The sequence below is a fragment of the Ranitomeya variabilis genome, chromosome 5 (genome assembly GCF_051348905.1).
Source record: "Ranitomeya variabilis isolate aRanVar5 chromosome 5, aRanVar5.hap1, whole genome shotgun sequence".
Lineage (NCBI taxonomy): Eukaryota > Metazoa > Chordata > Amphibia > Anura > Dendrobatidae > Ranitomeya > Ranitomeya variabilis.
Genome location: NC_135236.1, coordinates 89,521,140 through 89,546,596, shown reverse-complemented (window position 1 = coordinate 89,546,596; position 25,457 = coordinate 89,521,140). Strand labels below are relative to the sequence as shown.

At 37.2% G+C, this 25,457-nt stretch overlaps 30 non-coding genes across 30 annotated transcripts; all 30 read right to left on the bottom strand.

Moving 5' to 3' along the window:
• Positions 1-24: 24 nt before the first annotated feature.
• Positions 25-97, bottom strand: TRNAR-CCU (transfer RNA arginine (anticodon CCU)). The gene has a single exon. It is a non-coding gene; the product is annotated as a tRNA-Arg (tRNA).
• A 1,389-nt stretch (positions 98-1,486) lies between these two features.
• Positions 1,487-1,559, bottom strand: TRNAR-CCU (transfer RNA arginine (anticodon CCU)). The gene has a single exon. It is a non-coding gene; the product is annotated as a tRNA-Arg (tRNA).
• A 451-nt stretch (positions 1,560-2,010) lies between these two features.
• On the bottom strand, positions 2,011-2,103 carry TRNAI-UAU (transfer RNA isoleucine (anticodon UAU)). Its single transcript is given in 2 exon segments — positions 2,011-2,046; positions 2,066-2,103. It is a non-coding gene; the product is annotated as a tRNA-Ile (tRNA).
• Positions 2,104-2,971: 868 nt separating this feature from the next.
• TRNAR-CCU (transfer RNA arginine (anticodon CCU)) lies at positions 2,972-3,044 on the bottom strand. Its single transcript has one exon. It is a non-coding gene; the product is annotated as a tRNA-Arg (tRNA).
• Positions 3,045-3,491: 447 nt separating this feature from the next.
• On the bottom strand, positions 3,492-3,584 carry TRNAI-UAU (transfer RNA isoleucine (anticodon UAU)). Its single transcript is given in 2 exon segments — positions 3,492-3,527; positions 3,547-3,584. It is a non-coding gene; the product is annotated as a tRNA-Ile (tRNA).
• An 861-nt stretch (positions 3,585-4,445) lies between these two features.
• Positions 4,446-4,518, bottom strand: TRNAR-CCU (transfer RNA arginine (anticodon CCU)). The gene has a single exon. It is a non-coding gene; the product is annotated as a tRNA-Arg (tRNA).
• Positions 4,519-5,907: 1,389 nt separating this feature from the next.
• On the bottom strand, positions 5,908-5,980 carry TRNAR-CCU (transfer RNA arginine (anticodon CCU)). Its single transcript has one exon. It is a non-coding gene; the product is annotated as a tRNA-Arg (tRNA).
• A 451-nt stretch (positions 5,981-6,431) lies between these two features.
• Positions 6,432-6,524, bottom strand: TRNAI-UAU (transfer RNA isoleucine (anticodon UAU)). Its single transcript is given in 2 exon segments — positions 6,432-6,467; positions 6,487-6,524. It is a non-coding gene; the product is annotated as a tRNA-Ile (tRNA).
• An 868-nt stretch (positions 6,525-7,392) lies between these two features.
• On the bottom strand, positions 7,393-7,465 carry TRNAR-CCU (transfer RNA arginine (anticodon CCU)). The gene has a single exon. It is a non-coding gene; the product is annotated as a tRNA-Arg (tRNA).
• Positions 7,466-7,916: 451 nt separating this feature from the next.
• Positions 7,917-8,009, bottom strand: TRNAI-UAU (transfer RNA isoleucine (anticodon UAU)). The gene is given in 2 exon segments: positions 7,917-7,952; positions 7,972-8,009. It is a non-coding gene; the product is annotated as a tRNA-Ile (tRNA).
• Positions 8,010-8,877: 868 nt separating this feature from the next.
• On the bottom strand, positions 8,878-8,950 carry TRNAR-CCU (transfer RNA arginine (anticodon CCU)). Its single transcript has one exon. It is a non-coding gene; the product is annotated as a tRNA-Arg (tRNA).
• Positions 8,951-9,397: 447 nt separating this feature from the next.
• On the bottom strand, positions 9,398-9,490 carry TRNAI-UAU (transfer RNA isoleucine (anticodon UAU)). The gene is given in 2 exon segments: positions 9,398-9,433; positions 9,453-9,490. It is a non-coding gene; the product is annotated as a tRNA-Ile (tRNA).
• Positions 9,491-10,358: 868 nt separating this feature from the next.
• Positions 10,359-10,431, bottom strand: TRNAR-CCU (transfer RNA arginine (anticodon CCU)). The gene has a single exon. It is a non-coding gene; the product is annotated as a tRNA-Arg (tRNA).
• A 451-nt stretch (positions 10,432-10,882) lies between these two features.
• TRNAI-UAU (transfer RNA isoleucine (anticodon UAU)) lies at positions 10,883-10,975 on the bottom strand. Its single transcript is given in 2 exon segments — positions 10,883-10,918; positions 10,938-10,975. It is a non-coding gene; the product is annotated as a tRNA-Ile (tRNA).
• An 859-nt stretch (positions 10,976-11,834) lies between these two features.
• Positions 11,835-11,909, bottom strand: TRNAR-CCU (transfer RNA arginine (anticodon CCU)). The gene has a single exon. It is a non-coding gene; the product is annotated as a tRNA-Arg (tRNA).
• Positions 11,910-13,298: 1,389 nt separating this feature from the next.
• Positions 13,299-13,371, bottom strand: TRNAR-CCU (transfer RNA arginine (anticodon CCU)). The gene has a single exon. It is a non-coding gene; the product is annotated as a tRNA-Arg (tRNA).
• Positions 13,372-13,818: 447 nt separating this feature from the next.
• On the bottom strand, positions 13,819-13,911 carry TRNAI-UAU (transfer RNA isoleucine (anticodon UAU)). The gene is given in 2 exon segments: positions 13,819-13,854; positions 13,874-13,911. It is a non-coding gene; the product is annotated as a tRNA-Ile (tRNA).
• Positions 13,912-14,771: 860 nt separating this feature from the next.
• On the bottom strand, positions 14,772-14,844 carry TRNAR-CCU (transfer RNA arginine (anticodon CCU)). The gene has a single exon. It is a non-coding gene; the product is annotated as a tRNA-Arg (tRNA).
• A 1,388-nt stretch (positions 14,845-16,232) lies between these two features.
• Positions 16,233-16,305, bottom strand: TRNAR-CCU (transfer RNA arginine (anticodon CCU)). The gene has a single exon. It is a non-coding gene; the product is annotated as a tRNA-Arg (tRNA).
• A 451-nt stretch (positions 16,306-16,756) lies between these two features.
• Positions 16,757-16,849, bottom strand: TRNAI-UAU (transfer RNA isoleucine (anticodon UAU)). Its single transcript is given in 2 exon segments — positions 16,757-16,792; positions 16,812-16,849. It is a non-coding gene; the product is annotated as a tRNA-Ile (tRNA).
• An 868-nt stretch (positions 16,850-17,717) lies between these two features.
• On the bottom strand, positions 17,718-17,790 carry TRNAR-CCU (transfer RNA arginine (anticodon CCU)). The gene has a single exon. It is a non-coding gene; the product is annotated as a tRNA-Arg (tRNA).
• A 447-nt stretch (positions 17,791-18,237) lies between these two features.
• TRNAI-UAU (transfer RNA isoleucine (anticodon UAU)) lies at positions 18,238-18,330 on the bottom strand. The gene is given in 2 exon segments: positions 18,238-18,273; positions 18,293-18,330. It is a non-coding gene; the product is annotated as a tRNA-Ile (tRNA).
• An 868-nt stretch (positions 18,331-19,198) lies between these two features.
• On the bottom strand, positions 19,199-19,271 carry TRNAR-CCU (transfer RNA arginine (anticodon CCU)). Its single transcript has one exon. It is a non-coding gene; the product is annotated as a tRNA-Arg (tRNA).
• A 451-nt stretch (positions 19,272-19,722) lies between these two features.
• On the bottom strand, positions 19,723-19,815 carry TRNAI-UAU (transfer RNA isoleucine (anticodon UAU)). Its single transcript is given in 2 exon segments — positions 19,723-19,758; positions 19,778-19,815. It is a non-coding gene; the product is annotated as a tRNA-Ile (tRNA).
• Positions 19,816-20,683: 868 nt separating this feature from the next.
• On the bottom strand, positions 20,684-20,756 carry TRNAR-CCU (transfer RNA arginine (anticodon CCU)). Its single transcript has one exon. It is a non-coding gene; the product is annotated as a tRNA-Arg (tRNA).
• Positions 20,757-21,207: 451 nt separating this feature from the next.
• On the bottom strand, positions 21,208-21,300 carry TRNAI-UAU (transfer RNA isoleucine (anticodon UAU)). Its single transcript is given in 2 exon segments — positions 21,208-21,243; positions 21,263-21,300. It is a non-coding gene; the product is annotated as a tRNA-Ile (tRNA).
• Positions 21,301-22,159: 859 nt separating this feature from the next.
• TRNAR-CCU (transfer RNA arginine (anticodon CCU)) lies at positions 22,160-22,234 on the bottom strand. The gene has a single exon. It is a non-coding gene; the product is annotated as a tRNA-Arg (tRNA).
• A 1,389-nt stretch (positions 22,235-23,623) lies between these two features.
• Positions 23,624-23,696, bottom strand: TRNAR-CCU (transfer RNA arginine (anticodon CCU)). Its single transcript has one exon. It is a non-coding gene; the product is annotated as a tRNA-Arg (tRNA).
• A 451-nt stretch (positions 23,697-24,147) lies between these two features.
• Positions 24,148-24,240, bottom strand: TRNAI-UAU (transfer RNA isoleucine (anticodon UAU)). The gene is given in 2 exon segments: positions 24,148-24,183; positions 24,203-24,240. It is a non-coding gene; the product is annotated as a tRNA-Ile (tRNA).
• Positions 24,241-25,108: 868 nt separating this feature from the next.
• Positions 25,109-25,181, bottom strand: TRNAR-CCU (transfer RNA arginine (anticodon CCU)). The gene has a single exon. It is a non-coding gene; the product is annotated as a tRNA-Arg (tRNA).
• Positions 25,182-25,457: the final 276 nt, after the last annotated feature.

Sequence of the window (25,457 nt, the reverse complement as noted above, 5' to 3'; positions counted from 1 at the left end):
CTGTTGGAAAGGGAAATCAACAAGCACCCCAGATGGGACTTGAACCCACAATCCCTGGCTTAGGAGGCCAGTGCCTTATCCATTAGGCCACTGGGGCTTGATGGAGTAGCTTAAAAATCCAGACTTTCTTTGGTTACCACAAGAGTGAATCACTCACTTTTGATTGAGTTATCAAGGACGATCTTGTACGTTTGAACTCCAAATTGAAACAAACCGTCCGAATGCACATGCATCTTTATTTTAGAAGAGAGCCAGGGCTAACTTTGTCGGGTCACTGTACATAAGTTATCAATGCCGATGATGGAAAGTTTATTGGACTGCCAGAAGCCTGAAAAACTAAATAGATATCTTCCATATTTCCCTTTCAATTATGACACCAGATTACGGTGGGACTCAATAGACTTGTCCAACCTGCGGCAATTTAAAAAAATACAAAAATTTAAACAACAAATATCTCGTTGAAATTTCTCTCTTAATCTTGACACTAGATCATGAACCGATTCAACGACTTCAGTAGTAAAAAATACAAAACGAAGGCAAGAATAGAATGCTCCAGGTGAGGGTCGAACTCACAACCTCGGCATCACTCGACAGTTACTGCTTTATAAGTACCGCGCGCTGACCGAGTACACCGCTATGACATAAATTTGATTAAAAAAAAAAATTGAAATGGGATAGTTCTTCAGAAAATTAATGATTGCTTACAACAGGTTTCTAAGGTTTTATTATAATGTTTGACAATAAATATTTTACCATATCACAATCTTTATTAAAAATGAAAATGAGAAATTTATACACTGGACGCTGGGTCATTTTAGACTCAAACATCCTGTTTTTTTTTTTGTTTTTTTTTTCTTCAGGAAATGCGCACTTACATTTGCTGCAATGAACAGACATTGACGATATAAAAAATTCTTCTGAATTCAGGGGCTGCAGGGTCATCTGTGACATCACCTTTTGTGATTCCTAGATCCTGTGTTAACAGCTGCGTACAGAGGTGTTGTCAGTCTTTGTAACCATACCTCTGATATTAAGCAAAACTGCTCTAGAATGACAGGATGTTTGAGTCCAAAATATTCCCAGTGGCCAGGGTGAAAATTGAAAGATTACTCATTTTGTTTTGTAAGAAAGAACATGATATGAAAAAAAGAACGTTGTCCAAAATGTTTCAAAAACCGTTTACATTTTTCAATTATAATTTTTGATTTTGATATTTGCCAATATTGTGTGGTTGAAAGCATATCCATATCTTAGAAAAGATACTCTTTGTTATTTGGGTCATAAATGACGATGCAAACAATTAAGATGCTATGTTTGTCGGCCCCACACAATTGCGTGTTAACACTTCTCTCAGTACATGGAAAGGATCGTTGTAAAGGGTAGAGGTTTGCAAGAACTAATTTACAAAGAAACAACACAAGGAGAACAGTTTACACCTGCACCATCAACCTTCCATGAGAAACTGTTGGAAAGGGAAATCAACAAGCACCCCAGATGGGACTTGAACCCACAATCCCTGGCTTAGGAGGCCAGTGCCTTATCCATTAGGCCACTGGGGCTTGATGGAGTAGCTTAAAAATCCAGACTTTCTTTGGTTACCACAAGAGTGAATCACTCACTTTTGATTGAGTTATCAAGGACGATCTTGTACGTTTGAACTCCAAATTGAAACAAACCGTCCGAATGCACATGCATCTTTATTTTAGAAGAGAGCCAGGGCTAACTTTGTCGGGTCACTGTACATAAGTTATCAATGCCGATGATGGAAAGTTTATTGGACTGCCAGAAGCCTGAAAAACTAAATAGATATCTTCCACATTTCCCTTTCAATTATGACACCAGATTACGGTGGGACTCAATAGACTTGTCCAACCTGCGGCAATTTAAAAAAATACAAAAATTTAAACAACAAATATCTCGTTGAAATTTCTCTCTTAATCTTGACACTAGATCATGAACCAATTCAACGACTTCAGTAGTAAAAAATACAAAACGAAGGCAAGAATAGAATGCTCCAGGTGAGGGTCGAACTCACAACCTCGGCATCACTCGACAGTTACTGCTTTATAAGTACCGCGCGCTGACCGATTGCGCCACTGGAGCTGACTGGGTACACCGCTATGACATAAATTTGATTAAAAAAAAAAATTGAAATGGGATAGTTCTTCAGAAAATTAATGATTGCTTACAACAGGTTTCTAAGGTTTTATTATAATGTTTGACAATAAATATTTTACCATATCACAATCTTTATTAAAAATGAAAATGAGAAATTTATGCACTGGACGCTGGGTCATTTTAGACTCAAACATCCTGTTTTTTTTTTTTGTTTTTTTTTTCTTCAGGAAATGCGCACTTACATTTGCTGCAATGAACAGACATTGACGATATAAAAAATTCTTCTGAATTCAGGGGCTGCAGGGTCATCTGTGACATCACCTTTTGTGATTCCTAGATCCTGTGTTAACAGCTGCGTACAGAGGTGTTGTCAGTCTTTGTAACCATACCTCTGATATTAAGCAAAACTGCTCTAGAACGACAGGATGTTTGAGTCCAAAATATTCCCAGTGGCCAGGGTGAAAATTGAAAGATTACTCATTTTGTTTTGTAAGAAAGAACATGATATGAAAAAAAGAACGTTGTCCAAAATGTTTCAAAAACCGTTTACATTTTTCAATTATAATTTTTGATTTTGATATTTGCCAATATTGTGTGGTTGAAAGCATATCCATATCTTAGAAAAGATACTCTTTGTTATTTGGGTCATAAATGACGATGCAAACAATTAAGATGCTATGTTTGTCGGCCCCACACAATTGCGTGTTAACACTTCTCTCAGTACATGGAAAGGATCGTTGTAAAGGGTAGAGGTTTGCAAGAACTAATTTACAAAGAAACAACACAAGGAGAACAGTTTACACCTGCACCATCAACCTTCCATGAGAAACTGTTGGAAAGGGAAATCAACAAGCACCCCAGATGGGACTTGAACCCACAATCCCTGGCTTAGGAGGCCAGTGCCTTATCCATTAGGCCACTGGGGCTTGATGGAGTAGCTTAAAAATCCAGACTTTCTTTGGTTACCACAAGAGTGAATCACTCACTTTTGATTGAGTTATCAAGAACGATCTTGTACTTTTGAACTCCAAATTGAAACAAACCGTCCGAATGCACATGCATCTTTATTTTAGAAGAGAGCCAGGGCTAACTTTGTCGGGTCACTGTACGTTATTAATGCCGATGATGGAAAGTTTATTGGACTGCCAGAAGCCTGAAAAACTAAATAGATATCTTCCACATTTCCCTTTCAATTATGACACCAGATTACGGTGGGACTCAATAGACTTGTCCAACCTGCGGCAATTTAAAAAAATACAAAAATTTAAACAACAAATATCTCGTTGAAATTTCTCTCTTAATCTTGACACTAGATCATGAACCAATTCAACGACTTCAGTAGTAAAAAATACAAAACGAAGGCAAGAATAGAATGCTCCAGGTGAGGGTCGAACTCACAACCTCGGCATCACTCGACAGTTACTGCTTTATAAGTACCGCGCGCTGACCGATTGCGCCACTGGAGCTGACTGGGTACACCGCTATGACATAAATTTGATTAAAAAAAAAAATTGAAATGGGATAGTTCTTCAGAAAATTAATGATTGCTTACAACAGGTTTCTAAGGTTTTATTATAATGTTTGACAATAAATATTTTACCATATCACAATCTTTATTAAAAATGAAAATGAGAAATTTATACACTGGACGCTGGGTCATTTTAGACTCAAACATCCTGTTTTTTTTTTTTGTTTTTTTTTTCTTCAGGAAATGCGCACTTACATTTGCTGCAATGAACAGACATTGACGATATAAAAAATTCTTCTGAATTCAGGGGCTGCAGGGTCATCTGTGACATCACCTTTTGTGATTCCTAGATCCTGTGTTAACAGCTGCATACAGAGGTGTTGTCAGTCTTTGTAACCATACCTCTGATATTAAGCAAAACTGCTCTAGAACGACAGGATGTTTGAGTCCAAAATATTCCCAGTGGCCAGGGTGAAAATTGAAAGATTACTCATTTTGTTTTGTAAGAAAGAACATGATATGAAAAAAAGAACGTTGTCCAAAATGTTTCAAAAACCGTTTACATTTTTCAATTATAATTTTTGATTTTGATATTTGCCAATATTGTGTGGTTGAAAGCATATCCATATCTTAGAAAAGATACTCTTTGTTATTTGGGTCATAAATGACGATGCAAACAATTAAGATGCTATGTTTGTCGGCCCCACACAATTGCGTGTTAACACTTCTCTCAGTACATGGAAAGGATCGTTGTAAAGGGTAGAGGTTTGCAAGAACTAATTTACAAAGAAACAACACAAGGAGAACAGTTTACACCTGCACCATCAACGAGAAACTGTTGGAAAGGGAAATCAACAAGCACCCCAGATGGGACTTGAACCCACAATCCCTGGCTTAGGAGGCCAGTGCCTTATCCATTAGGCCACTGGGGCTTGATGGAGTAGCTTAAAAATCCAGACTTTCTTTGGTTACCACAAGAGTGAATCACTCACTTTTGATTGAGTTATCAAGGACGATCTTGTACGTTTGAACTCCAAATTGAAACAAACCGTCCGAATGCACATGCATCTTTATTTTAGAAGAGAGCCAGGGCTAACTTTGTCGGGTCACTGTACATAAGTTATCAATGCCGATGATGGAAAGTTTATTGGACTGCCAGAAGCCTGAAAAACTAAATAGATATCTTCCATATTTCCCTTTCAATTATGACACCAGATTACGGTGGGACTCAATAGACTTGTCCAACCTGCGGCAATTTAAAAAAATACAAAAATTTAAACAACAAATATCTCGTTGAAATTTCTCTCTTAATCTTGACACTAGATCATGAACCGATTCAACGACTTCAGTAGTAAAAAATACAAAACGAAGGCAAGAATAGAATGCTCCAGGTGAGGGTCGAACTCACAACCTCGGCATCACTCGACAGTTACTGCTTTATAAGTACCGCGCGCTGACCGAGTACACCGCTATGACATAAATTTGATTAAAAAAAAAAATTGAAATGGGATAGTTCTTCAGAAAATTAATGATTGCTTACAACAGGTTTCTAAGGTTTTATTATAATGTTTGACAATAAATATTTTACCATATCACAATCTTTATTAAAAATGAAAATGAGAAATTTATACACTGGACGCTGGGTCATTTTAGACTCAAACATCCTGTTTTTTTTTTTGTTTTTTTTTTCTTCAGGAAATGCGCACTTACATTTGCTGCAATGAACAGACATTGACGATATAAAAAATTCTTCTGAATTCAGGGGCTGCAGGGTCATCTGTGACATCACCTTTTGTGATTCCTAGATCCTGTGTTAACAGCTGCGTACAGAGGTGTTGTCAGTCTTTGTAACCATACCTCTGATATTAAGCAAAACTGCTCTAGAATGACAGGATGTTTGAGTCCAAAATATTCCCAGTGGCCAGGGTGAAAATTGAAAGATTACTCATTTTGTTTTGTAAGAAAGAACATGATATGAAAAAAAGAACGTTGTCCAAAATGTTTCAAAAACCGTTTACATTTTTCAATTATAATTTTTGATTTTGATATTTGCCAATATTGTGTGGTTGAAAGCATATCCATATCTTAGAAAAGATACTCTTTGTTATTTGGGTCATAAATGACGATGCAAACAATTAAGATGCTATGTTTGTCGGCCCCACACAATTGCGTGTTAACACTTCTCTCAGTACATGGAAAGGATCGTTGTAAAGGGTAGAGGTTTGCAAGAACTAATTTACAAAGAAACAACACAAGGAGAACAGTTTACACCTGCACCATCAACCTTCCATGAGAAACTGTTGGAAAGGGAAATCAACAAGCACCCCAGATGGGACTTGAACCCACAATCCCTGGCTTAGGAGGCCAGTGCCTTATCCATTAGGCCACTGGGGCTTGATGGAGTAGCTTAAAAATCCAGACTTTCTTTGGTTACCACAAGAGTGAATCACTCACTTTTGATTGAGTTATCAAGGACGATCTTGTACGTTTGAACTCCAAATTGAAACAAACCGTCCGAATGCACATGCATCTTTATTTTAGAAGAGAGCCAGGGCTAACTTTGTCGGGTCACTGTACATAAGTTATCAATGCCGATGATGGAAAGTTTATTGGACTGCCAGAAGCCTGAAAAACTAAATAGATATCTTCCACATTTCCCTTTCAATTATGACACCAGATTACGGTGGGACTCAATAGACTTGTCCAACCTGCGGCAATTTAAAAAAATACAAAAATTTAAACAACAAATATCTCGTTGAAATTTCTCTCTTAATCTTGACACTAGATCATGAACCAATTCAACGACTTCAGTAGTAAAAAATACAAAACGAAGGCAAGAATAGAATGCTCCAGGTGAGGGTCGAACTCACAACCTCGGCATCACTCGACAGTTACTGCTTTATAAGTACCGCGCGCTGACCGATTGCGCCACTGGAGCTGACTGGGTACACCGCTATGACATAAATTTGATTAAAAAAAAAAATTGAAATGGGATAGTTCTTCAGAAAATTAATGATTGCTTACAACAGGTTTCTAAGGTTTTATTATAATGTTTGACAATAAATATTTTACCATATCACAATCTTTATTAAAAATGAAAATGAGAAATTTATGCACTGGACGCTGGGTCATTTTAGACTCAAACATCCTGTTTTTTTTTTTTGTTTTTTTTTTCTTCAGGAAATGCGCACTTACATTTGCTGCAATGAACAGACATTGACGATATAAAAAATTCTTCTGAATTCAGGGGCTGCAGGGTCATCTGTGACATCACCTTTTGTGATTCCTAGATCCTGTGTTAACAGCTGCGTACAGAGGTGTTGTCAGTCTTTGTAACCATACCTCTGATATTAAGCAAAACTGCTCTAGAACGACAGGATGTTTGAGTCCAAAATATTCCCAGTGGCCAGGGTGAAAATTGAAAGATTACTCATTTTGTTTTGTAAGAAAGAACATGATATGAAAAAAAGAACGTTGTCCAAAATGTTTCAAAAACCGTTTACATTTTTCAATTATAATTTTTGATTTTGATATTTGCCAATATTGTGTGGTTGAAAGCATATCCATATCTTAGAAAAGATACTCTTTGTTATTTGGGTCATAAATGACGATGCAAACAATTAAGATGCTATGTTTGTCGGCCCCACACAATTGCGTGTTAACACTTCTCTCAGTACATGGAAAGGATCGTTGTAAAGGGTAGAGGTTTGCAAGAACTAATTTACAAAGAAACAACACAAGGAGAACAGTTTACACCTGCACCATCAACCTTCCATGAGAAACTGTTGGAAAGGGAAATCAACAAGCACCCCAGATGGGACTTGAACCCACAATCCCTGGCTTAGGAGGCCAGTGCCTTATCCATTAGGCCACTGGGGCTTGATGGAGTAGCTTAAAAATCCAGACTTTCTTTGGTTACCACAAGAGTGAATCACTCACTTTTGATTGAGTTATCAAGGACGATCTTGTACGTTTGAACTCCAAATTGAAACAAACCGTCCGAATGCACATGCATCTTTATTTTAGAAGAGAGCCAGGGCTAACTTTGTCGGGTCACTGTACATAAGTTATCAATGCCGATGATGGAAAGTTTATTGGACTGCCAGAAGCCTGAAAAACTAAATAGATATCTTCCACATTTCCCTTTCAATTATGACACCAGATTACGGTGGGACTCAATAGACTTGTCCAACCTGCGGCAATTTAAAAAAATACAAAAATTTAAACAACAAATATCTCGTTGAAATTTCTCTCTTAATCTTGACACTAGATCATGAACCAATTCAACGACTTCAGTAGTAAAAAATACAAAACGAAGGCAAGAATAGAATGCTCCAGGTGAGGGTCGAACTCACAACCTCGGCATCACTCGACAGTTACTGCTTTATAAGTACCGCGCGCTGACCGATTGCGCCACTGGAGCTGACTGGGTACACCGCTATGACATAAATTTGATTAAAAAAAAAAATTGAAATGGGATAGTTCTTCAGAAAATTAATGATTGCTTACAACAGGTTTCTAAGGTTTTATTATAATGTTTGACAATAAATATTTTACCATATCACAATCTTTATTAAAAATGAAAATGAGAAATTTATGCACTGGACGCTGGGTCATTTTAGACTCAAACATCCTGTTTTTTTTTTTTGTTTTTTTTTTCTTCAGGAAATGCGCACTTACATTTGCTGCAATGAACAGACATTGACGATATAAAAAATTCTTCTGAATTCAGGGGCTGCAGGGTCATCTGTGACATCACCTTTTGTGATTCCTAGATCCTGTGTTAACAGCTGCGTACAGAGGTGTTGTCAGTCTTTGTAACCATACCTCTGATATTAAGCAAAACTGCTCTAGAACGACAGGATGTTTGAGTCCAAAATATTCCCAGTGGCCAGGGTGAAAATTGAAAGATTACTCATTTTGTTTTGTAAGAAAGAACATGATATGAAAAAAAGAACGTTGTCCAAAATGTTTCAAAAACCGTTTACATTTTTCAATTATAATTTTTGATTTTGATATTTGCCAATATTGTGTGGTTGAAAGCATATCCATATCTTAGAAAAGATACTCTTTGTTATTTGGGTCATAAATGACGATGCAAACAATTAAGATGCTATGTTTGTCGGCCCCACACAATTGCATGTTAACACTTCACTCAGTACATGGAAAGGATCGTTGTAAAGGGTAGAGGTTTGCAAGAACTAATTTACAAAGAAACAACAAAAGGAGAACAGTTTACACCTGCACCATCAACCTTCCATGAGAAACTGTTGAAAAGGGAAATCAACAAGCACCCCAAATGGGACTTGAACCCACAATCCCTGGCTTAGGAGGCCAGTGCCTTATCCATTAGGCCACTGGGGCTTGATGGAGTAGCTTAAAAATCCAGACTTTCTTTGGTTACCACAAGAGTGAATCACTCACTTTTGATTGAGTTATCAAGGACGATCTTGTACGTTTGAACTCCAAATTGAAACAAACCGTCCGAATGCACATGCATCTTTATTTTAGAAGAGAGCCAGGGCTAACTTTGTCGGGTCACTGTACGTTATCAATGCCGATGATGGAAAGTTTATTGGACTGCCAGAAGCCTGAAAAACTAAATAGATATCTTCCACATTTCCCTTTCAATTATGACACCAGATTACGGTGGGACTCAATAGACTTGTCCAACCTGCGGCAATTTAAAAAAATACAAAAATTTAAACAACAAATATCTCGTTGAAATTTCTCTCTTAATCTTGACACTAGATCATGAACCGATTCAACGACTTCAGTAGTAAAAAATACAAAACGAAGGCAAGAATAGAATGCTCCAGGTGAGGGTCGAACTCACAACCTCGGCATCACTCGACAGTTACTGCTTTATAAGTACCGCGCGCTGACCGATTGCGCCACTGGAGCTGACTGGGTACACCGCTATGACATAAATTTGATTAAAAAAAAAAATTGAAATGGGATAGTTCTTCAGAAAATTAATGATTGCTTACAACAGGTTTCTAAGGTTTTATTATAATGTTTGACAATAAATATTTTACCATATCACAATCTTTATTAAAAATGAAAATGAGAAATTTATACACTGGACGCTGGGTCATTTTAGACTCAAACATCCTGTTTTTTTTTTTTGTTTTTTTTTTCTTCAGGAAATGCGCACTTACATTTGCTGCAATGAACAGACATTGACGATATAAAAAATTCTTCTGAATTCAGGGGCTGCAGGGTCATCTGTGACATCACCTTTTGTGATTCCTAGATCCTGTGTTAACAGCTGCGTACAGAGGTGTTGTCAGTCTTTGTAACCATACCTCTGATATTAAGCAAAACTGCTCTAGAACGACAGGATGTTTGAGTCCAAAATATTCCCAGTGGCCAGGGTGAAAATTGAAAGATTACTCATTTTGTTTTGTAAGAAAGAACATGATATGAAAAAAAGAACGTTGTCCAAAATGTTTCAAAAACCGTTTACATTTTTCAATTATAATTTTTGATTTTGATATTTGCCAATATTGTGTGGTTGAAAGCATATCCATATCTTAGAAAAGATACTCTTTGTTATTTGGGTCATAAATGACGATGCAAACAATTAAGATGCTATGTTTGTCGGCCCCACACAATTGCGTGTTAACACTTCTCTCAGTACATGGAAAGGATCGTTGTAAAGGGTAGAGGTTTGCAAGAACTAATTTACAAAGAAACAACACAAGGAGAACAGTTTACACCTGCACCATCAACCTTCCATGAGAAACTGTTGGAAAGGGAAATCAACAAGCACCCCAGATGGGACTTGAACCCACAATCCCTGGCTTAGGAGGCCAGTGCCTTATCCATTAGGCCACTGGGGCTTGATGAAGTAGCTTAAAAATCCAGACTTTCTTTGGTTACCACAAGAGTGAATCACTCACTTTTGATTGAGTTATCAAGGACGATCTTGTACGTTTGAACTCCAAATTGAAACAAACCGTCCGAATGCACATGCATCTTTATTTTAGAAGAGAGCCAGGGCTAACTTTGTCGGGTCACTGTACATAAGTTATCAATGCCGATGATGGAAAGTTTATTGGACTGCCAGAAGCCTGAAAAACTAAATAGATACCTTCCACATTTCCCTTTCAATTATGACACCAGATTACGGTGGCACTCAATAGACTTGTCCAACCTGCGGCAATTTAAAAAAATACAAAAATTTAAACAACAAATATCTCGTTGAAATTTCTCTCTTAATCTTGACACTAGATCATGAACCGATTCAACGACTTCAGTAGTAAAAAATACAAAACGAAGGCAAGAATAGAATGCTCCAGGTGAGGGTCGAACTCACAACCTCGGCATCACTCGACAGTTACTGCTTTATAAGTACCGCGCGCTGACCGATTGCGCCACTGGAGCTGACTGGGTACACCGCTATGACATAAATTTGATTAAAAAAAAAAATTGAAATGGGATAGTTCTTCAGAAAATTAATGATTGCTTACAACAGGTTTCTAAGGTTTTATTATAATGTTTGACAATAAATATTTTACCATATCACAATCTTTATTAAAAATGAAAATGAGAAATTTATACACTGGACGCTGGGTCATTTTAGACTCAAACATCCTGTTTTTTTTTTTTGTTTTTTTTTTCTTCAGGAAATGCGCACTTACATTTGCTGCAATGAACAGACATTGACGATATAAAAAATTCTTCTGAATTCAGGGGCTGCAGGGTCATCTGTGACATCACCTTTTGTGATTCCTAGATCCTGTGTTAACAGCTGCGTACAGAGGTGTTGTCAGTCTTTGTAACCATACCTCTGATATTAAGCAAAACTGCTCTAGAACGACAGGATGTTTGAGTCCAAAATATTCCCAGTGGCCAGGGTGAAAATTGAAAGATTACTCATTTTGTTTTGTAAGAAAGAACATGATATGAAAAAAAGAACGTTGTCCAAAATGTTTCAAAAACCGTTTACATTTTTCAATTATAATTTTTGATTTTGATATTTGCCAATATTGTGTGGTTGAAAGCATATCCATATCTTAGAAAAGATACTCTTTGTTATTTGGGTCATAAATGACGATGCAAACAATTAAGATGCTATGTTTGTCGGCCCCACACAATTGCGTGTTAACACTTCTCTCAGTACATGGAAAGGATCGTTGTAAAGGGTAGAGGTTTGCAAGAACTAATTTACAAAGAAACAACACAAGGAGAACAGTTTACACCTGCACCATCAACGAGAAACTGTTGGAAAGGGAAATCAACAAGCACCCCAGATGGGACTTGAACCCACAATCCCTGGCTTAGGAGGCCAGTGCCTTATCCATTAGGCCACTGGGTCTTGATGGAGTAGCTTAAAAATCCAGACTTTCTTTGGTTACCACAAGAGTGAATCACTCACTTTTGATTGAGTTATCAAGGACGATCTTGTACGTTTGAACTCCAAATTGAAACAAACCGTCCGAATGCACATGCATCTTTATTTTAGAAGAGAGCCAGGGCTAACTTTGTCGGGTCACTGTACATAAGTTATCAATGCCGATGATGGAAAGTTTATTGGACTGCCAGAAGCCTGAAAAACTAAATAGATATCTTCCACATTTCCCTTTCAATTATGACACCAGATTACGGTGGGACTCAATAGACTTGTCCAACCTGCGGCAATTTAAAAAAATACAAAAATTTAAACAACAAATATCTCGTTGAAATTTCTCTCTTAATCTTGACACTAGATCATGAACCGATTCAACGACTTCAGTAGTAAAAAATACAAAACGAAGGCAAGAATAGAATGCTCCAGGTGAGGGTCGAACTCACAACCTCGGCATCACTCGACAGTTACTGCTTTATAAGTACCGCGCGCTGACCGAGTACACCGCTATGACATAAATTTGATTAAAAAAAAAAATTGAAATGGGATAGTTCTTCAGAAAATTAATGATTGCTTACAACAGGTTTCTAAGGTTTTATTATAATGTTTGACAATAAATATTTTACCATATCACAATCTTTATTAAAAATGAAAATGAGAAATTTATACACTGGACGCTGGGTCATTTTAGACTCAAACATCCTGTTTTTTTTTTTGTTTTTTTTTTCTTCAGGAAATGCGCACTTACATTTGCTGCAATGAACAGACATTGACGATATAAAAAATTCTTCTGAATTCAGGGGCTGCAGGGTCATCTGTGACATCACCTTTTGTGATTCCTAGATCCTGTGTTAACAGCTGCGTACAGAGGTGTTGTCAGTCTTTGTAACCATACCTCTGATATTAAGCAAAACTGCTCTAGAATGACAGGATGTTTGAGTCCAAAATATTCCCAGTGGCCAGGGTGAAAATTGAAAGATTACTCATTTTGTTTTGTAAGAAAGAACATGATATGAAAAAAAGAACGTTGTCCAAAATGTTTCAAAAACCGTTTACATTTTTCAATTATAATTTTTGATTTTGATATTTGCCAATATTGTGTGGTTGAAAGCATATCCATATCTTAGAAAAGATACTCTTTGTTATTTGGGTCATAAATGACGATGCAAACAATTAAGATGCTATGTTTGTCGGCCCCACACAATTGCGTGTTAACACTTCTCTCAGTACATGGAAAGGATCGTTGTAAAGGGTAGAGGTTTGCAAGAACTAATTTACAAAGAAACAACACAAGGAGAACAGTTTACACCTGCACCATCAACCTTCCATGAGAAACTGTTGGAAAGGGAAATCAACAAGCACCCCAGATGGGACTTGAACCCACAATCCCTGGCTTAGGAGGCCAGTGCCTTATCCATTAGGCCACTGGGGCTTGATGGAGTAGCTTAAAAATCCAGACTTTCTTTGGTTACCACAAGAGTGAATCACTCACTTTTGATTGAGTTATCAAGGACGATCTTGTACGTTTGAACTCCAAATTGAAACAAACCGTCCGAATGCACATGCATCTTTATTTTAGAAGAGAGCCAGGGCTAACTTTGTCGGGTCACTGTACGTTATCAATGCCGATGATGGAAAGTTTATTGGACTGCCAGAAGCCTGAAAAACTAAATAGATATCTTCCACATTTCCCTTTCAATTATGACACCAGATTACGGTGGGACTCAATAGACTTGTCCAACCTGCGGCAATTTAAAAAAATACAAAAATTTAAACAACAAATATCTCGTTGAAATTTCTCTCTTAATCTTGACACTAGATCATGAACCGATTCAACGACTTCAGTAGTAAAAAATACAAAACGAAGGCAAGAATAGAATGCTCCAGGTGAGGGTCGAACTCACAACCTCGGCATCACTCGACAGTTACTGCTTTATAAGTACCGCGCGCTGACCGATTGCGCCACTGGAGCTGACTGGGTACACCGCTATGACATAAATTTGATTAAAAAAAAAAATTGAAATGGGATAGTTCTTCAGAAAATTAATGATTGCTTACAACAGGTTTCTAAGGTTTTATTATAATGTTTGACAATAAATATTTTACCATATCACAATCTTTATTAAAAATGAAAATGAGAAATTTATACACTGGACACTGGGTCATTTTAGACTCAAACATCCTGTTTTTTTTTTTGTTTTTTTTTTCTTCAGGAAATGCGCACTTACATTTGCTGCAATGAACAGACATTGACGATATAAAAAATTCTTCTGAATTCAGGGGCTGCAGGGTCATCTGTGACATCACCTTTTGTGATTCCTAGATCCTGTGTTAACAGCTGCATACAGAGGTGTTGTCAGTCTTTGTAACCATACCTCTGATATTAAGCAAAACTGCTCTAGAACGACAGGATGTTTGAGTCCAAAATATTCCCAGTGGCCAGGGTGAAAATTGAAAGATTACTCATTTTGTTTTGTAAGAAAGAACATGATATGAAAAAAAGAACGTTGTCCAAAATGTTTCAAAAACCGTTTACATTTTTCAATTATAATTTTTGATTTTGATATTTGCCAATATTGTGTGGTTGAAAGCATATCCATATCTTAGAAAAGATACTCTTTGTTATTTGGGTCATAAATGACGATGCAAACAATTAAGATGCTATGTTTGTCGGCCCCACACAATTGCGTGTTAACACTTCTCTCAGTACATGGAAAGGATCGTTGTAAAGGGTAGAGGTTTGCAAGAACTAATTTACAAAGAAACAACACAAGGAGAACAGTTTACACCTGCACCATCAACGAGAAACTGTTGGAAAGGGAAATCAACAAGCACCCCAGATGGGACTTGAACCCACAATCCCTGGCTTAGGAGGCCAGTGCCTTATCCATTAGGCCACTGGGGCTTGATGGAGTAGCTTAAAAATCCAGACTTTCTTTGGTTACCACAAGAGTGAATCACTCACTTTTGATTGAGTTATCAAGGACGATCTTGTACGTTTGAACTCCAAATTGAAACAAACCGTCCGAATGCACATGCATCTTTATTTTAGAAGAGAGCCAGGGCTAACTTTGTCGGGTCACTGTACATAAGTTATCAATGCCGATGATGGAAAGTTTATTGGACTGCCAGAAGCCTGAAAAACTAAATAGATATCTTCCATATTTCCCTTTCAATTATGACACCAGATTACGGTGGGACTCAATAGACTTGTCCAACCTGCGGCAATTTAAAAAAATACAAAAATTTAAACAACAAATATCTCGTTGAAATTTCTCTCTTAATCTTGACACTAGATCATGAACCGATTCAACGACTTCAGTAGTAAAAAATACAAAACGAAGGCAAGAATAGAATGCTCCAGGTGAGGGTCGAACTCACAACCTCGGCATCACTCGACAGTTACTGCTTTATAAGTACCGCGCGCTGACCGAGTACACCGCTATGACATAAATTTGATTAAAAAAAAAAATTGAAATGGGATAGTTCTTCAGAAAATTAATGATTGCTTACAACAGGTTTCTAAGGTTTTATTATAATGTTTGACAATAAATATTTTACCATATCACAATCTTTATTAAAAATGAAAATGAGAAATTTATACACTGGACGCTGGGTCATTTTAGACTCAAACATCCTGTTTTTTTTTTGTTTTTTTTTTCTTCAGGAAATGCGCACTTACATTTGCTGCAATGAACAGACATTGACGATATAAAAAATTCTTCTGAATTCAGGGGCTGCAGGGTCATCTGTGACATCACCTTTTGTGATTCCTAGATCCTGTGTTAACAGCTGCGTACAGAGGTGTTGTCAGTCTTTGTAACCATACCTCTGATATTAAGCAAAACTGCTCTAGAATGACAGGATGTTTGAGTCCAAAATATTCCCAGTGGCCAGGGTGAAAATTGAAAGATTACTCATTTTGTTTTGTAAGAAAGAACATGATATGAAAAAAAGAACGTTGTCCAAAATGTTTCAAAAACCGTTTACATTTTTCAATTATAATTTTTGATTTTGATATTTGCCAATATTGTGTGGTTGAAAGCATATCCATATCTTAGAAAAGATACTCTTTGTTATTTGGGTCATAAATGACGATGCAAACAATTAAGATGCTATGTTTGTCGGCCCCACACAATTGCGTGTTAACACTTCTCTCAGTACATGGAAAGGATCGTTGTAAAGGGTAGAGGTTTGCAAGAACTAATTTACAAAGAAACAACACAAGGAGAACAGTTTACACCTGCACCATCAACCTTCCATGAGAAACTGTTGGAAAGGGAAATCAACAAGCACCCCAGATGGGACTTGAACCCACAATCCCTGGCTTAGGAGGCCAGTGCCTTATCCATTAGGCCACTGGGGCTTGATGGAGTAGCTTAAAAATCCAGACTTTCTTTGGTTACCACAAGAGTGAATCACTCACTTTTGATTGAGTTATCAAGGACGATCTTGTACGTTTGAACTCCAAATTGAAACAAACCGTCCGAATGCACATGCATCTTTATTTTAGAAGAGAGCCAGGGCTAACTTTGTCGGGTCACTGTACATAAGTTATCAATGCCGATGATGGAAAGTTTATTGGACTGCCAGAAGCCTGAAAAACTAAATAGATATCTTCCACATTTCCCTTTCAATTATGACACCAGATTACGGTGGGACTCAATAGACTTGTCCAACCTGCGGCAATTTAAAAAAATACAAAAATTTAAACAACAAATATCTCGTTGAAATTTCTCTCTTAATCTTGACACTAGATCATGAACCAATTCAACGACTTCAGTAGTAAAAAATACAAAACGAAGGCAAGAATAGAATGCTCCAGGTGAGGGTCGAACTCACAACCTCGGCATCACTCGACAGTTACTGCTTTATAAGTACCGCGCGCTGACCGATTGCGCCACTGGAGCTGACTGGGTACACCGCTATGACATAAATTTGATTAAAAAAAAAAATTGAAATGGGATAGTTCTTCAGAAAATTAATGATTGCTTACAACAGGTTTCTAAGGTTTTATTATAATGTTTGACAATAAATATTTTACCATATCACAATCTTTATTAAAAATGAAAATGAGAAATTTATGCACTGGACGCTGGGTCATTTTAGACTCAAACATCCTGTTTTTTTTTTTTGTTTTTTTTTTCTTCAGGAAATGCGCACTTACATTTGCTGCAATGAACAGACATTGACGATATAAAAAATTCTTCTGAATTCAGGGGCTGCAGGGTCATCTGTGACATCACCTTTTGTGATTCCTAGATCCTGTGTTAACAGCTGCGTACAGAGGTGTTGTCAGTCTTTGTAACCATACCTCTGATATTAAGCAAAACTGCTCTAGAACGACAGGATGTTTGAGTCCAAAATATTCCCAGTGGCCAGGGTGAAAATTGAAAGATTACTCATTTTGTTTTGTAAGAAAGAACATGATATGAAAAAAAGAACGTTGTCCAAAATGTTTCAAAAACCGTTTACATTTTTCAATTATAATTTTTGATTTTGATATTTGCCAATATTGTGTGGTTGAAAGCATATCCATATCTTAGAAAAGATACTCTTTGTTATTTGGGTCATAAATGACGATGCAAACAATTAAGATGCTATGTTTGTCGGCCCCACACAATTGCATGTTAACACTTCACTCAGTACATGGAAAGGATCGTTGTAAAGGGTAGAGGTTTGCAAGAACTAATTTACAAAGAAACAACAAAAGGAGAACAGTTTACACCTGCACCATCAACCTTCCATGAGAAACTGTTGAAAAGGGAAATCAACAAGCACCCCAGATGGGACTTGAACCCACAATCCCTGGCTTAGGAGGCCAGTGCCTTATCCATTAGGCCACTGGGGCTTGATGGAGTAGCTTAAAAATCCAGACTTTCTTTGGTTACCACAAGAGTGAATCACTCACTTTTGATTGAGTTATCAAGGACGATCTTGTACGTTTGAACTCCAAATTGAAACAAACCGTCCGAATGCACATGCATCTTTATTTTAGAAGAGAGCCAGGGCTAACTTTGTCGGGTCACTGTACGTTATCAATGCCGATGATGGAAAGTTTATTGGACTGCCAGAAGCCTGAAAAACTAAATAGATATCTTCCACATTTCCCTTTCAATTATGACACCAGATTACGGTGGGACTCAATAGACTTGTCCAACCTGCGGCAATTTAAAAAAATACAAAAATTTAAACAACAAATATCTCGTTGAAATTTCTCTCTTAATCTTGACACTAGATCATGAACCGATTCAACGACTTCAGTAGTAAAAAATACAAAACGAAGGCAAGAATAGAATGCTCCAGGTGAGGGTCGAACTCACAACCTCGGCATCACTCGACAGTTACTGCTTTATAAGTACCGCGCGCTGACCGATTGCGCCACTGGAGCTGACTGGGTACACCGCTATGACATAAATTTGATTAAAAAAAAAAATTGAAATGGGATAGTTCTTCAGAAAATTAATGATTGCTTACAACAGGTTTCTAAGGTTTTATTATAATGTTTGACAATAAATATTTTACCATATCACAATCTTTATTAAAAATGAAAATGAGAAATTTATACACTGGACGCTGGGTCATTTTAGACTCAAACATCCTGGTTTTTTTTTTTGTTTTTTTTTTCTTCAGGAAATGCGCACTTACATTTGCTGCAATGAACAGACATTGACGATATAAAAAATTCTTCTGAATTCAGGGGCTGCAGGGTCATCTGTGACATCACCTTTTGTGATTCCTAGATCCTGTGTTAACAGCTGCGTACAGAGGTGTTGTCAGTCTTTGTAACCATACCTCTGATATTAAGCAAAACTGCTCTAGAATGACAGGATGTTTGAGTCCAAAATATTCCCAGTGGCCAGGGTGAAAATTGAAAGATTACTCATTTTGTTTTGTAAGAAAGAACATGATATGAAAAAAAGAACGTTGTCCAAAATGTTTCAAAAACCGTTTACATTTTTCAATTATAATTTTTGATTTTGATATTTGCCAATATTGTGTGGTTGAAAGCATATCCATATCTTAGAAAAGATACTCTTTGTTATTTGGGTCATAAATGACGATGCAAACAATTAAGATGCTATGTTTGTCGGCCCCACACAATTGCGTGTTAACACTTCTCTCAGTACATGGAAAGGATCGTTGTAAAGGGTAGAGGTTTGCAAGAACTAATTTACAAAGAAACAACACAAGGAGAACAGTTTACACCTGCACCATCAACCTTCCATGAGAAACTGTTGGAAAGGGAAATCAACAAGCACCCCAGATGGGACTTGAACCCACAATCCCTGGCTTAGGAGGCCAGTGCCTTATCCATTAGGCCACTGGGGCTTGATGGAGTAGCTTAAAAATCCAGACTTTCTTTGGTTACCACAAGAGTGAATCACTCACTTTTGATTGAGTTATCAAGGACGATCTTGTACGTTTGAACTCCAAATTGAAACAAACCGTCCGAATGCACATGCATCTTTATTTTAGAAGAGAGCCAGGGCTAACTTTGTCGGGTCACTGTACATAAGTTATCAATGCCGATGATGGAAAGTTTATTGGACTGCCAGAAGCCTGAAAAACTAAATAGATATCTTCCACATTTCCCTTTCAATTATGACACCAGATTACGGTGGGACTCAATAGACTTGTCCAACCTGCGGCAATTTAAAAAAATACAAAAATTTAAACAACAAATATCTCGTTGAAATTTCTCTCTTAATCTTGACACTAGATCATGAACCGATTCAACGACTTCAGTAGTAAAAAATACAAAACGAAGGCAAGAATAGAATGCTCCAGGTGAGGGTCGAACTCACAACCTCGGCATCACTCGACAGTTACTGCTTTATAAGTACCGCGCGCTGACCGATTGCGCCACTGGAGCTGACTGGGTACACCGCTATGACATAAATTTGATTAAAAAAAAAAATTGAAATGGGATAGTTCTTCAGAAAATTAATGATTGCTTACAACAGGTTTCTAAGGTTTTATTATAATGTTTGACAATAAATATTTTACCATATCACAATCTTTATTAAAAATGAAAATGAGAAATTTATACACTGGACGCTGGGTCATTTTAGACTCAAACATCCTGTTTTTTTTTTTTGTTTTTTTTTTCTTCAGGAAATGCGCACTTACATTTGCTGCAATGAACAGACATTGACGATATAAAAAATTCTTCTGAATTCAGGGGCTGCAGGGTCATCTGTGACATCACCTTTTGTGATTCCTAGATCCTGTGTTAACAGCTGCGTACAGAGGTGTTGTCAGTCTTTGTAACCATACCTCTGATATTAAGCAAAACTGCTCTAGAACGACAGGATGTTTGAGTCCAAAATATTCCCAGTGGCCAGGGTGAAAATTGAAAGATTACTCATTTTGTTTTGTAAGAAAGAACATGATATGAAAAAAAGAACGTTGTCCAAAATGTTTCAAAAACCGTTTACATTTTTCAATTATAATTTTTGATTTTGATATTTGCCAATATTGTGTGGTTGAAAGCATATCCATATCTTAGAAAAGATACTCTTTGTTATTTGGGTCATAAATGACGATGCAAACAATTAAGATGCTATGTTTGTCGGCCCCACACAATTGCGTGTTAACACTTCTCTCAGTACATGGAAAGGATCGTTGTAAAGGGTAGAGGTTTGCAAGAACTAATTTACAAAGAAACAACACAAGGAGAACAGTTTACACCTGCACCATCAACCTTCCATGAGAAACTGTTGGAAAGGGAAATCAACAAGCACCCCAGATGGGACTTGAACCCACAATCCCTGGCTTAGGAGGCCAGTGCCTTATCCATTAGGCCACTGGGGCTTGATGAAGTAGCTTAAAAATCCAGACTTTCTTTGGTTACCACAAGAGTGAATCACTCACTTTTGATTGAGTTATCAAGGACGATCTTGTACGTTTGAACTCCAAATTGAAACAAACCGTCCGAATGCACATGCATCTTTATTTTAGAAGAGAGCCAGGGCTAACTTTGTCGGGTCACTGTACATAAGTTATCAATGCCGATGATGGAAAGTTTATTGGACTGCCAGAAGCCTGAAAAACTAAATAGATACCTTCCACATTTCCCTTTCAATTATGACACCAGATTACGGTGGCACTCAATAGACTTGTCCAACCTGCGGCAATTTAAAAAAATACAAAAATTTAAACAACAAATATCTCGTTGAAATTTCTCTCTTAATCTTGACACTAGATCATGAACCGATTCAACGACTTCAGTAGTAAAAAATACAAAACGAAGGCAAGAATAGAATGCTCCAGGTGAGGGTCGAACTCACAACCTCGGCATCACTCGACAGTTACTGCTTTATAAGTACCGCGCGCTGACCGATTGCGCCACTGGAGCTGACTGGGTACACCGCTATGACATAAATTTGATTAAAAAAAAAAATTGAAATGGGATAGTTCTTCAGAAAATTAATGATTGCTTACAACAGGTTTCTAAGGTTTTATTATAATGTTTGACAATAAATATTTTACCATATCACAATCTTTATTAAAAATGAAAATGAGAAATTTATACACTGGACGCTGGGTCATTTTAGACTCAAACATCCTGTTTTTTTTTTTTGTTTTTTTTTTCTTCAGGAAATGCGCACTTACATTTGCTGCAATGAACAGACATTGACGATATAAAAAATTCTTCTGAATTCAGGGGCTGCAGGGTCATCTGTGACATCACCTTTTGTGATTCCTAGATCCTGTGTTAACAGCTGCGTACAGAGGTGTTGTCAGTCTTTGTAACCATACCTCTGATATTAAGCAAAACTGCTCTAGAACGACAGGATGTTTGAGTCCAAAATATTCCCAGTGGCCAGGGTGAAAATTGAAAGATTACTCATTTTGTTTTGTAAGAAAGAACATGATATGAAAAAAAGAACGTTGTCCAAAATGTTTCAAAAACCGTTTACATTTTTCAATTATAATTTTTGATTTTGATATTTGCCAATATTGTGTGGTTGAAAGCATATCCATATCTTAGAAAAGATACTCTTTGTTATTTGGGTCATAAATGACGATGCAAACAATTAAGATGCTATGTTTGTCGGCCCCACACAATTGCGTGTTAACACTTCTCTCAGTACATGGAAAGGATCGTTGTAAAGGGTAGAGGTTTGCAAGAACTAATTTACAAAGAAACAACACAAGGAGAACAGTTTACACCTGCACCATCAACGAGAAACTGTTGGAAAGGGAAATCAACAAGCACCCCAGATGGGACTTGAACCCACAATCCCTGGCTTAGGAGGCCAGTGCCTTATCCATTAGGCCACTGGGTCTTGATGGAGTAGCTTAAAAATCCAGACTTTCTTTGGTTACCACAAGAGTGAATCACTCACTTTTGATTGAGTTATCAAGGACGATCTTGTACGTTTGAACTCCAAATTGAAACAAACCGTCCGAATGCACATGCATCTTTATTTTAGAAGAGAGCCAGGGCTAACTTTGTCGGGTCACTGTACATAAGTTATCAATGCCGATGATGGAAAGTTTATTGGACTGCCAGAAGCCTGAAAAACTAAATAGATATCTTCCACATTTCCCTTTCAATTATGACACCAGATTACGGTGGGACTCAATAGACTTGTCCAACCTGCGGCAATTTAAAAAAATACAAAAATTTAAACAACAAATATCTCGTTGAAATTTCTCTCTTAATCTTGACACTAGATCATGAACCGATTCAACGACTTCAGTAGTAAAAAATACAAAACGAAGGCAAGAATAGAATGCTCCAGGTGAGGGTCGAACTCACAACCTCGGCATCACTCGACAGTTACTGCTTTATAAGTACCGCGCGCTGACCGAGTACACCGCTATGACATAAATTTGATTAAAAAAAAAAATTGAAATGGGATAGTTCTTCAGAAAATTAATGATTGCTTACAACAGGTTTCTAAGGTTTTATTATAATGTTTGACAATAAATATTTTACCATATCACAATCTTTATTAAAAATGAAAATGAGAAATTTATACACTGGACGCTGGGTCATTTTAGACTCAAACATCCTGTTTTTTTTTTTGTTTTTTTTTTCTTCAGGAAATGCGCACTTACATTTGCTGCAATGAACAGACATTGACGATATAAAAAATTCTTCTGAATTCAGGGGCTGCAGGGTCATCTGTGACATCACCTTTTGTGATTCCTAGATCCTGTGTTAACAGCTGCGTACAGAGGTGTTGTCAGTCTTTGTAACCATACCTCTGATATTAAGCAAAACTGCTCTAGAATGACAGGATGTTTGAGTCCAAAATATTCCCAGTGGCCAGGGTGAAAATTGAAAGATTACTCATTTTGTTTTGTAAGAAAGAACATGATATGAAAAAAAGAACGTTGTCCAAAATGTTTCAAAAACCGTTTACATTTTTCAATTATAATTTTTGATTTTGATATTTGCCAATATTGTGTGGTTGAAAGCATATCCATATCTTAGAAAAGATACTCTTTGTTATTTGGGTCATAAATGACGATGCAAACAATTAAGATGCTATGTTTGTCGGCCCCACACAATTGCGTGTTAACACTTCTCTCAGTACATGGAAAGGATCGTTGTAAAGGGTAGAGGTTTGCAAGAACTAATTTACAAAGAAACAACACAAGGAGAACAGTTTACACCTGCACCATCAACCTTCCATGAGAAACTGTTGGAAAGGGAAATCAACAAGCACCCCAGATGGGACTTGAACCCACAATCCCTGGCTTAGGAGGCCAGTGCCTTATCCATTAGGCCACTGGGGCTTGATGGAGTAGCTTAAAAATCCAGACTTTCTTTGGTTACCACAAGAGTGAATCACTCACTTTTGATTGAGTTATCAAGGACGATCTTGTACGTTTGAACTCCAAATTGAAACAAACCGTCCGAATGCACATGCATCTTTATTTTAGAAGAGAGCCAGGGCTAACTTTGTCGGGTCACTGTACATAAGTTATCAATGCCGATGATGGAAAGTTTATTGGACTGCCAGAAGCCTGAAAAACTAAATAGATATCTTCCACATTTCCCTTTCAATTATGACACCAGATTACGGTGGGACTCAATAGACTTGTCCAACCTGCGGCAATTTAAAAAAATACAAAAATTTAAACAACAAATATCTCGTTGAAATTTCTCTCTTAATCTTGACACTAGATCATGAACCAATTCAACGACTTCAGTAGTAAAAAATACAAAACGAAGGCAAGAATAGAATGCTCCAGGTGAGGGTCGAACTCACAACCTCGGCATCACTCGACAGTTACTGCTTTATAAGTACCGCGCGCTGACCGATTGCGCCACTGGAGCTGACTGGGTACACCGCTATGACATAAATTTGATTAAAAAAAAAAATTGAAATGGGATAGTTCTTCAGAAAATTAATGATTGCTTACAACAGGTTTCTAAGGTTTTATTATAATGTTTGACAATAAATATTTTACCATATCACAATCTTTATTAAAAATGAAAATGAGAAATTTATGCACTGGACGCTGGGTCATTTTAGACTCAAACATCCTGTTTTTTTTTTTTGTTTTTTTTTTCTTCAGGAAATGCGCACTTACATTTGCTGCAATGAACAGACATTGACGATATAAAAAATTCTTCTGAATTCAGGGGCTGCAGGGTCATCTGTGACATCACCTTTTGTGATTCCTAGATCCTGTGTTAACAGCTGCGTACAGAGGTGTTGTCAGTCTTTGTAACCATACCTCTGATATTAAGCAAAACTGCTCTAGAACGACAGGATGTTTGAGTCCAAAATATTCCCAGTGGCCAGGGTGAAAATTGAAAGATTACTCATTTTGTTTTGTAAGAAAGAACATGATATGAAAAAAAGAACGTTGTCCAAAATGTTTCAAAAACCGTTTACATTTTTCAATTATAATTTTTGATTTTGATATTTGCCAATATTGTGTGGTTGAAAGCATATCCATATCTTAGAAAAGATACTCTTTGTTATTTGGGTCATAAATGACGATGCAAACAATTAAGATGCTATGTTTGTCGGCCCCACACAATTGCATGTTAACACTTCACTCAGTACATGGAAAGGATCGTTGTAAAGGGTAGAGGTTTGCAAGAACTAATTTACAAAGAAACAACAAAAGGAGAACAGTTTACACCTGCACCATCAACCTTCCATGAGAAACTGTTGAAAAGGGAAATCAACAAGCACCCCAGATGGGACTTGAACCCACAATCCCTGGCTTAGGAGGCCAGTGCCTTATCCATTAGGCCACTGGGGCTTGATGGAGTAGCTTAAAAATCCAGACTTTCTTTGGTTACCACAAGAGTGAATCACTCACTTTTGATTGAGTTATCAAGGACGATCTTGTACGTTTGAACTCCAAATTGAAACAAACCGTCCGAATGCACATGCATCTTTATTTTAGAAGAGAGCCAGGGCTAACTTTGTCGGGTCACTGTACGTTATCAATGCCGATGATGGAAAGTTTATTGGACTGCCAGAAGCCTGAAAAACTAAATAGATATCTTCCACATTTCCCTTTCAATTATGACAC